General features: G+C 37.3%; 1 pseudogene; it reads right to left on the bottom strand.

Moving 5' to 3' along the window:
- Window positions 1–1,463: 1,463 nt before the first annotated feature.
- LOC136486745 (disease resistance protein RPM1-like) lies at window positions 1,464–11,060 on the bottom strand (annotated as a pseudogene).
- Between the last annotated feature and the right edge of the window lie 618 nt (window positions 11,061–11,678).

Raw genomic sequence — 11,678 nt, 5'->3', positions numbered from 1 at the left:
TTTGCTGTGGGGCAACTACAGGTGCAGAAGCAGAACCTGCGAGCGGCGAAGACACCTGACGGCGGCGGCGGCAACCGCGCGCAAGTCCCCAGTCAGCCCCAAGCCCCCAGGCCTGTGTCCCAGACTCCCGACGCCATCTTGGGCCGCCACTATTGGGTGCCATCTCCAACGGCCAACGGGCCGCCGCTATTGGGCACCACGAGATGTCGTAGGTAGTACAGTGTATCACCGACTCGGTTCTTCGACAAAATGATACAATTACTATCATTTTTCTTCGATGAGTCAAAAAGGTTTAGATTTTGATAGAAAAATTATATAAAAAATATTCATATTTGTAATAAAAATAAATATTATTAAATTAATTATAAAATATATTTTAGTTGGAAATCTAGTTGAAAAGATAAATATTTTGTAGTCGCAAAAAAAAAACATCAATATTTTGTGGCGCCCAATATTAATACCATTTAGCACGTTTGTTCATGAATTTCATAGTTAGATTGATTTGTATAAATTTCATAGTAACATTATTTTTGTGGACGAGGGAGTAACTGGTTAGATCGTTTGTTCATGAATTTCTGCGTACAATACTGGTCGCAGCAGATAAAAGCTCTGTTGTTTTCTGGCTCCTTAGGAGATAAGCTGATAAGGTAATGCCTAGTGGTAGGCTGGTAGCTGCAGTTGCAATGCAAAACTAGAGCCCAACGTACATTTTTCTAATACAAACACGTCGAATGAGAATCCAATATTGAAATTTCATTATTTCTTACTACTACTTAGATTACAAGCATCATCTAAAAAATTTGTAGCCTGGGATGCATGAATTCAATGTTATCCTATTGTTTTGTACCGTTTCGTTAGATTTTCAAACAAAAAAAGTCAGCATTGTATTTCATCAAATTAGAAGAGCTGAAGCTTTCCCCTAAACTTAAAATGGTCAATAAACACCAATCAGAACTCTGCAGCCAAACCAATGTATCACCAATATGATTTTCTCCCATTCTCATATACAACCTAGTTTTAAGCCGATCCAGACGTGATGATATGGAAATCCATACTATCAATAAGACATCAATATACATGGAGATGCAAGTTTGATAATAACATCATTTGCATGAAGTTCAATACAGAGGGTAAATGTCTCGAAAGCAACTGAACCAACACAACGCATATATGGGTCTAACGAAGATACACAAGGCAAGCGTTTTGAGTCTGCAAGTAAAATCCAGATATGACCACATTTCATGACTTAATGGAAGAAAAAGGATTAAAAAGTACAAAAAAAAACATAGTTCTTTCACAGACACGCCGTACAAGCATAGTAGTGCAGAAACAACCATCTGGCTGTCCCCTGTCCTAGACTCGAAACTCTGGAACATGCCGCATCTTCCGGTACATCTCATTCGTTAGCCACTGTGTTCTAAACTCTCTGTGCAGGTATAGAAGCCAAAGCTTCTTGAGGGAGAGAAGCGACTCGATGCCTTGAGGGACCTTATCCAGCTGCCCTAGTGACATGATGTAGAGACCTTCGATGCATGGAAGAGCACCATGTCCAATCTCCAGCTGCTTAACGTCAGGCATTTTCTTCAGGACGAGTGTTTTCAGATGAGGAAAGCACCCTGCAGAAAGAACCAAAGTGTTTGCACTCTTCACCCTGTTAAAGCTCAAATAAGTGAGGTTTGGCACGTGTGGAGCAAGGAACCCTAATGGATCTTCACCAAGCTGACACCAGCTAAGCGCTAAATATTTTAGATGTTTCCCATGGTTGCGAAATATTGGATATTCCAGTGTCTCATTAGCCCAGCGCCCCCTTACAATTAGTCTGTGGAGCGTGGGGAAAATCGGTACAAGGGCTTGGAAGCAAAGTGTCTCATTCACATCTCCTGCACAGATTAGGAGGCTGGAAAGAAACGGCATCGCTGAAAGGGTGGCAAAAAGATTAGCACAATCTGCAGCACTTACATTGTCGATCCATATGCTTCTGAGTTGCATCAGTTTCTTCAGTTGTTCAGCCAAGTCTTTGTTCGCTTGCACTGTCTCAAGAGTCTGTAGTTCTTGCAGGTTCAACAGTCCTTTAGGTGCTTCCACTCCAACCAAATATCTGAACTCTGACTGCTCGTCATCTGCAAGTCTGTCAGCCAAAAGTTGCCTTAGCTTCTTGACCTTAACAATACCTCGTGGTAGCTTCTCTATTTGAGTTTGCTTGATATCCAGAGTGTGGAGGTTGAAGAGCTTCTCAATGGACTCTGGGAGTGACTTGACTTTGGTGCGCCTTAACCCAATATACCGAAGGTGAAAGAGGTTTACTATAAATGCTGGCACCTCGGTGATCTCAGAATCACGCAGCTCAAGAACAGTCAAATAGCTTGATTGAGACATAATTGAGGATACCATGTCAGGGGAGGATGCAATTATTCCCTGAGCCACAAGAGTACGAAGACGTGGAAATTTAACCTTAGGTGCCACATTAGCATTCCACCCACATAACGACAAGCGACGAACATTCTTGTCCACTTGTACCAGTTCACCATAATCGTTTGCGGAACCAAATTTCTCTTCTTTGGCAATCTTGCAAGTGCTAACCCTGCAGAGCTCATCATAGTCCACAACTTCAAGCATGTTACGGTTGATCAGTTCCATGAGCTTTCCCTCAGCCACCTCCTCTAGTGTATAATTTTCTTTGCACAGAACAAAACCTTCTGCTACCCAAAGCCGCACAAGGGTTTCGCGTGACATGGGGTAGTCTTCAGGAAACAAGCTGCAATACAAGAAGCAGTTTCTGAGGTCTCCAGATAGGTCATGGTAGCTTAGATTTAAGATTGCTCGGACATGATCATTGGTTGACAGCTCACTCCGAAGCTGGTTGTATGTTTGATTCCAAATGTTTATTTGTGGTCTTGATGACAACAAGCTGCCGATTATAACAACTGCTAGCGGCAGGCCATGACACCTTTTCACTATTTTACCAGCAATTTCCTGAAGCTCCTCGGGGCATTTGTGGTCCTTCTTGCTGTAGAAAGCCCTTCTACAGAAAAGCTCAAATGCATCAGGCCCACACAACGGTTGGAGCTCAAGATGGTGGCCAAAGGAAGCAAGAGCACCAACATGGTCCTTTCGTGTTGTAATGATGATGTGGCTTTCTTGGAGCGTCTGGAAAACATCATGTATTTGGAAGTATACTTCTTGCTCCCAAACATCATCCAATACAATCAAGCTTTTTCTATTTTGGAGTTTTCTCTTTATTTCTTCCTTCAAGTCATGTACATCCATTTTGTCAATATCTCTTGGCACTGGGTTCCATATGCCCAATCTTCCAGAGTAGCTTTGTCAGCAGAGACTCGACTGCGTAGAACTGTGACACAACGATCCAAGCATGTACCGGGAAGTTGACCTTTTCACGTTCATAAATATTTGTAACCAGTGTAGATTTTCCCAGTCCACCCATACCAGAAACTGTTATCACTGTGTTAGCCTGCTCTTCTGAGTAAATCCATCCAGTCAGCAGTTTTCTATTTTCTTCAATTCCTACTAGATCTTCATCTTTGACAAATTCTGGGAACCTGTGGGGATGCTGCCGTTCCAACTTGGCAAGTTGTTCGTTTGGAAGAAGCTGGGAGCAGTGCAGCCACTGATCCTTCGTCTGTATGAGTTGTTGAATCTCCTTCTCTATTTGTTCTAAATCGTCTACAATTTTACCGAAAACAATCACATAATGGGCTCCCTTCATTAATCTCGTCAGAGTTCCTTGTTGCTCTAGTTGGTGAACATGGTACGAGTATTTGTCCATTATATCCTCAACATGGTATGCCGCCTTCCTTACCTCCCCAATCCAACTCTTTACAATTTCATCTCTGAGGTAGACTATTCCAATTTGTCGTATAAGTTTGCTTATAATTCTAAGTTGCTCCCCTATTTGTTTAATCTTCCAGGGCACTTGATTCAAATTAGGAACTTTTACAGACAGATTATTTATTGTTGCCTTGGCGGCATCATCTTCTATAATGGAATCAATCTTCGCAACAGCGATGAGTATAGCTCCAGTCATTTGTGCTGAAAAATACAGACATGGCATGTTACGTTGTAGAAAAAGAAAATTTAAAGATAAAAGTGTTTCAGTAAGAAGTGAAGTGGATTTTTCCCATGGTCCCTCCTTTTCTTTTCTGATTCAACTACCTCATCAACCCATGCTATAGCACGACCAAAAACCTTACATTACATAAAGCATTAAAAATTTCATGGATAAATATAATAGGTACAAGCAATCAAAATTGATTATATTTATTCTGTCTGTTCATTTCGGACATAACTTATTTAGATACTCTATCTGGTTATGATAAATTTACGAATTATTCTATATATTTTTCATCCTTTGCATTATTGCACATCCATGGTTTTTTAATATGTATTTAGTTGAAACATTAGATTAAGTTATATCAGCTTTTATTGCATCTCCTTTCATGACATGCTTTCAACTTTTGATCTTATTAGTCGATGTAAATTTTTTATCTATGTGTTTAAGTTCAGACTCTAGTGTTGTTCATTGTATCTTTTATGTGATGTTTTATGAAAATAATTGATTCTAGGCCGTAGACTCCACTCTAGGTTACTACAATGTCATAAACATTTGTTTGAACCTGGACCAAGGCACTCAAGATGTATAGTCAAAATATATCAAAGTAACAATTTAAAAAATTAGTGCCATAGAATTTAATATAATTTATAATAAATTGTTATTGTCTTGGCAAGTATACTTGAATACATGGTAACACGTAGCATTTATGTTTACTTTAAATTTAACAATTGCAGAAGTGGATAATTTAGGAATATATAGTGTATTTATAGTTAATTAATTCTTGACCGTAATACATTATATTGGTAATTTAGATGTATATTTGAAGCACATTTTAGTTTACATTTAATGAGGACATATGAGGATAAATTTAAATACAAATTAAATGAGTTACTTTATGTTATCTTTCATAATGGCAAGTGTGTGTTATTTCAAAGCTAATTTAGGGGTTACTTTAAATCATCTTTCATAACAACATAATAGTTTTGATGTTGATTCATGGGGCTATTTATGTTTTTTTCATAATGATATAAATGGCTTTAAAAAAAATAATAGATCACAGGGCTATTATTCTCTATGAGGAATAGAGTTGCTCGAATTAATTGTGAGATTCTCAAGATTATTACAATAATGCATATGATTTCATTTTTTTTGGAAAACATCTTGTGTGGATTAATATGGAGATAGTGTTGAGGACCTCTACTTAGTAATATTAAGATATGTATTGTTATCCTTTGCATTGCACCTCTGTGATTTTTGAAATGTATTTAGTTGAAAGCTAAGTTTAAGCTATATCAACTCGTTTGCATCCACTTCAGTAACCCCTTGAATCTATATTTTGGAATTCAAATTCTGGTCTTATTAGTTGTTGCAATCTTTGTCCACATTTTAAGTTGAAAAATCATGTGGGTATTATAACCCCACAAATTTACATCTGGATTACCCAGAAAAGCTATCAACTAAAATATCCATTGAATCTACATATAAAAACTAATAGAAGCTATTTAAAATAATTCAATAACCACTAAGTTTGCTGAATGTTTCTACATTATACACACCTACCATTGTTAAACTAAAATAAGCATAATGCTATGTGCGAGCAGAAACCAAGTAAACATCCATGTTAGGATAAATATTTATTTAATGGTTTATCAAGTGCAGAAAAAATCCCCTTTAACAAGCAATGCACAATTCACTTTAAATTGGATTAGTAATCCATGACAACTATTTTCTAAGTGGTTATCTTAAATAAGTTTATACATTTTTACTAAAAAAATATGTCACATCAATGCTGCTTATTGATATTGAAACACTATATGGTTATATAAACAATATGACTATATATGTAACTCTTCAAGATAGCAAATTCAATATATCTTAGTTCACCACTACAAAAGATTTTGTATAGGCAGTTGAGACCACTTTCCAGAGACAGCCTGGTCCACTGACTGTGAAATGGTCTCTAGAAGTTGGGCCTTTTCTTAAGACGGCGGCTTATGAGCACCTCCTTCACCTTGGGCCTTCCTAGATAGCTACACAAGGAGAGCCTAGGTTTGCCCGCCTCTAGAAGTAAAGACCTACGTCTAGCAAAATCAATTTTGTAATAGTGGTTGGAAGTTTGCATGTTCTTTTGAGATGTCGAAAAGTCAAGCGTAGGATTAGATGTTATTTTTGATGCAATACAGGTGAAAATGCTCTATTGATTCAGTTTATGGTCATTGACTAAGGATTGAAGCAACTATTATTCTGAAAGTTAAGAGATGAAATAGGAGGCAATGGATGTATTAGGATTTCCTTATGTTTTGCTATGAAGGTGTATATCGACTGCTCAAAATTACAACAAAAACCTTCTATTTTGGAGACTATATATAGAACAAAACTAGATCGTGTAACACTTTCATATTGGACAGTTCTATTAAAATAATTATTAAGATAGAAGACGATTAGACAGTAGTGGTGAAAACTGTATGTTACTTATTAGCTGGTAGCTCATGAAGGAACCTAATCCGATGTCATGTTACCAACCTTGGTATGGCCCGCCCAGGATACCACTCGATGAGATTACGGGTTCTTTGTTGCCAACGGTCTGTCAACAACAGAAAAAGTAGCTTTAGAAATGGGGAAAACCACTAGTCTGCTCCCTACAGAATTGTGTTGGATGCATGCTAGAGGCTGCAACCAGATGACTACGAATAAGACATAAATTGAAAAACATAGTATTTAGCTTTGTTAAATAACAGCGGTTAATAGATAGATGTGTTTGCAGTCAAAAAATAAACGAAAATTTTGTTTTTTCCTTTCTTAATTAGCTTGTTAGCCAAAACTTTAAGGGCATACTAACCAAACCTAACAACAGTGTCAAGCAAAAAAACAACAAAAATTTCAAAGCCAGATTGGGGAAAACAATACAGTGAAAGTATTTTCTCACTTTATTGTTTTGAAAATATTTTAGCCAATTTTTTTAATATTTTTTCATGTTTCCCACATATTGAAAATGATACACAGTCGAAGTTTTGTCACGTGGATGTCAAACATTCTGTATCCATGCCCACATGTAACATTTGTGCACAAAGAAATATTGGGTTCCATGTTTTACATATAGAAGAATGTGAATGATACTACCTTTTTCATTTGAAAATGTGAATCTATTTCCACAGTTCCGGTCTCATCCAATTTCTTGACAATATCCTTTATTGTAGGTCTTTTACGTTGTTCCTTCTCCATGCAATTAATTGCAATCTCGATACATCTTTTCACTTGTTTGCAATGTACTTCAAGTGATTCATAATTCGGTATTCTCTTGTAAACGTCTCTTCCAGTTCTCATGTACCTTCAAAGTAGTTACACAAAGTAAAGGAATCACATAGACATTAATATTAAGGAATTTGGGATATGTGGAGCGCCTATTGAGTATTAACATTCCTGAGTACACTAGGTTTGGGACAAGCAAACTTTCCTAAGTTTTACCAAATTTATTAGAAAAAATATATCAACATTTATTTCTCCAAATCGGTTTACTATGAAAATATATTTTATCATTAATCTATCGATACTTATTCGGTATATAAATGTTATACTTCTTTATATACATTTGGTCAACTTTGGAATTATTTAACTCCTCGAGAAGTGAGAATTGCATTATTTTTGAATGGAGGGTGAAGCATGGTGTGATGCCAACTTGCTACATTGAAAAGCTACAAATAGTGCTCTAGTACCTAAAATCCTTACATGATCAATAAATTCTTGGGTGCCCATGTCAGCGATCTTGAAATATCCTGTAATTCCAGCGATTATCTGTGCAACTATAACACCTAAGCTAAATATGTCATACTCTTGTGAGATCACTTGATTGGTAATGAATTCGGGCGGCAAGTATCCACTGCAAAATAACATAAATGACACGGGTGAAGTGAGATTAAGAAATAAGCACAATTTAGATGATTAAATGTTATGCTCATTTGAGACATTAATCTTACACTGTCCCTAGAGGACTCGGGGTCTTTCGGGTGTTCCCTTCACCAATGAGCCTAGATAATCCAAAATCTGCAATTTTTGGCTCCATCTTTTCATCTAGCAGTATATTGTCTGGTTTTAGGTCAAAGTGGAAAATGGGAACTTCCAATCCCTCGCGAAGGTATTTTAAACCATTGCAGATTCCCTTAATTATTTTATAGCGTATGGGCCAATTGTTGCCTAGATATTCACCTGCAAGTGCAACATAGTATTCTCAATATGTATATGTATATGTATATGTATATGTATATGTATATGTATATGTATATGTATATGTATATGTATATGTATATGTATATGTATATGTATATGTATATGTATATGTATATGTATATGTATATGTATATGTATATGTGCCAGAAAAAAATGTCATGAGGTACCGTGAGCACAAACCTGAAAGGAGCTTGCCAAGGCTTCCATTGGGCACATATTCAAGGCAGAGTGCTCTGCGTATCCTCTCACAAACTACTAATTTTCCTTTGTACTCTGTCTTTTCCTCCTCACTTTCGTCACAGAAGCCCACTAGTCGTACAATATTAGGATGCTTGAGCCTCTTAAGGTTTTCAAATTCATTTTGGAATTGCTGGTCACTGATCTCTGGTGTGAAATAATGAAGTACCTTAACAGCAACCTCTTCATCTTCAAGCAGTCCCTATTTATCAACTTTTGTAGTTACAAATACTAGTTTTGGACATGTTCCTATGCTAACAGTAACAGAGAGAAATGAAATTAAATAATTATTAGCTCTGTTCGTTTTGTCCACATCCTCCCACAACCAAAGCTAACAACAAAATCAATCCACAAGAAAATTAAGATCTTACTTTTACAAGTCTGTTATAGCCAGTCTCAAAACGGGCTGTTTTTTACCACCGTCCAAAACAAGTTTGCCTTAAAAAGAGTCAGTGATAAGGTTTTCAGAAAAATAACATTTGTGATATATAATTTTCTGATGATTTTTCCTTCGGGTTTTGGTTGTATCACATTAGCGCATCACATACACAATTTCTATTTATAAAACCATCTATTGCATGATAAGTTTTCTTTCCTCAGAAACTGTTATGGTCGGCAGCAGCTATAGATGCCGTCAAAGGGGCTAATTAGGCAGGAGGGTATTAAGGGATCAATCAGGAAAGCCTGAATTAGACGGCAAGAGTCTAGGAGAGAATTATGCTGTAATTCCCTTTATAATCGATCAGTGGTGATCAACGAATAAACAAGCAATTATAGCCAATCCAGTTCTCAATTTCTCATCTCTTTTCTTTGTTATCTCACCTCCCTGCTGCTCATCCTCGACACAGCCACCACCGGTAGGAAACCAGCGGCCGAACGGCCGGCGACCTCCCACAGCTATCCTATCCGGTCACTTCCCCAGGGACGTGACAGAAACACATGAATATTGCGTATGAATAGAAGAGGGTACATCCCACACAGTGCATGATAAGTTCTTTAGAATGTATTTTTGGTTATTTTCTACCGCGGTTTTTTGAGACATCCTGTAACCTTTTATCCTTTCTGATGTAGTCTCTAAAAAGCCATAATCCCACACGCCCACATCCTGTCACCTTTTAACAATATATCTTTGACTTGGAACTTTTTATAGAGTCTGTGTGAGAAATTGAAAACTAATTTTTAGAATCAGTCCACTTTTACTTAAAATGGATTATGTGTAGTTTGTATAAATAGTATTGGATGATTATATGGATAAATTTTTGTAATAGGCTTGGTGAATATTTTTGTGTAAATGTTTACACACAATTACTAGAAGAGAGGAAACGAAGTAAAACATTACAAATGTAGCTGAATTTATAGAACAAGTTATATTGAACAACTAAAAAATGAAGGAAGATGCCCAATTTCAAGCATGATACCTTAAACACTTGTCCAAACGTACCACGGCCAAGTTCATGTGTGAAATCATTTGTTATCTCTTTAACCAATTGATATGTTAGCTTCCTTGGATCATCAAATATTCGGCCTGCCCTGTTCTCCATGCTTTTGCTTCTGGTTGAAGAGTAATCCACATGTGTTTATTCTTTTGCATCAAGGTAGTAGGCTAGTAGCCTAAAAAAAGTTTGTAGAAATACATCCTTGTCTTGTCTTCTATGACACGGTAAAACTAGGTTTTTGCAATAATAAGAAACACAAACAAGTCACAAATTGGAGCAGAAATAGCAAAGCTTTCTGATGAAACCGTAGATCTGCACTGAAAATATCCAAACCCATCAGAAACTAAGGCAGGACAATCACACAAGAAGATATATTAAACCTGTTGGGGAGGACCCGTACCCGGAAACAGGAATTCAGATGCAAACGAGATTATGCCTGGTGACCTTGTCCTTCAAGCCAGAATAATACAGTCCGGATCTGAACTTTTAAGAAATAGAATCCTCAGAACACCAACCAGATCTATGTTCCATCAGTAATTTTAATTTTAATACTTAAATCTGTTGTAGAAAAAAACAAGAGGGAAAGAATCAACAGAAGAAGGCAGATATTTCTTCTGCTCAGATGTTGAAACACTAAAAAACTGCTAAGAAAAAACGAGACCGTGGTACAGGTACTGCTGAGCAAATAAAGCAACATTTGAGATCTTGTACAGAGATTTCTTCATACAGCCGCACATGATTTTTACATAAGTTTCATTGATTGCAAACAGAGATACAGAACCATGTACGCACCTTTCTACTCTCGGCTCCTCTCGCTGTTGACCGGAGAGGAGAGGGAGAGAACATTGAATTGGGGATACAGAGTTACGAACAGACGGAGTTCAATAATGCAATGAACCAGCTGTACCAAGGCACTCCACTCTATTTCAACGAAAATTGCATAAAAAAGCGCACCATACATCTAATCACTTCGATTTTTAAATTCCACCCAATAAGAGGGTGATTGGTTGAGTGGCCTAGCATGGGGCATGGCGCGGACCAAAGCCCGGTCGTGCAGCCTGAGTGACAAGGACGTGCGTGTACAGACAACATGTGTGTATTAAAATGCCTCCTTACCCCTGGCTCCAGCAGCTCTCAATATCATCCATCATCCTCGTAAAAACGTCATATTACGGAGACGAGACAATTTCACTGCTCCAACAGCTCTCCAATAGCACTCTATCTCTCTCTTTTTGTCATCAAATCTCATCCATATCTCCTCTCAAATAAAGGTGAAGCTACGTCTCCCCCAATAGTGTTGGGACCACAACAAGTGTCATATTTTTTTCTCTCACATCCTCTGTTCTGATATGTCGGTCTCATGTATTGGCGAAGATTATTGGTGATCTGCTGAAACATCTCTCCCAATATTTCAAAAAAGTATTATTGGTGACCAACAATACTATTCTATTGGGGATGATTTATTGATGAGCCGTTGTACATGCTCTAAGGTTATCTGTAATGCATCAGGCCTGGTTTGTAGAATGCAAAAGATGCCTCTTTGCTTTAGCTTGGCTCCACAGATACATATATTTTGAGCATTTATGAACTAGGCTCATTGGATATAGGCGCTTACCTGGCTAATGATGTTATTAGTGTACTTGAATCATGCATGTGCGTTATAATGGAAAAAATAATCACATGATATTTCATATTCAAACATGTGTTGTAAT

The sequence above is a fragment of the Miscanthus floridulus genome, chromosome 10 (genome assembly GCF_019320115.1).
Source record: "Miscanthus floridulus cultivar M001 chromosome 10, ASM1932011v1, whole genome shotgun sequence".
NCBI lineage: Eukaryota > Viridiplantae > Streptophyta > Magnoliopsida > Poales > Poaceae > Miscanthus > Miscanthus floridulus.
Note: the sequence above shows the minus strand (reverse complement) of the source record. Positions and strands in the feature narration are given on the sequence as shown.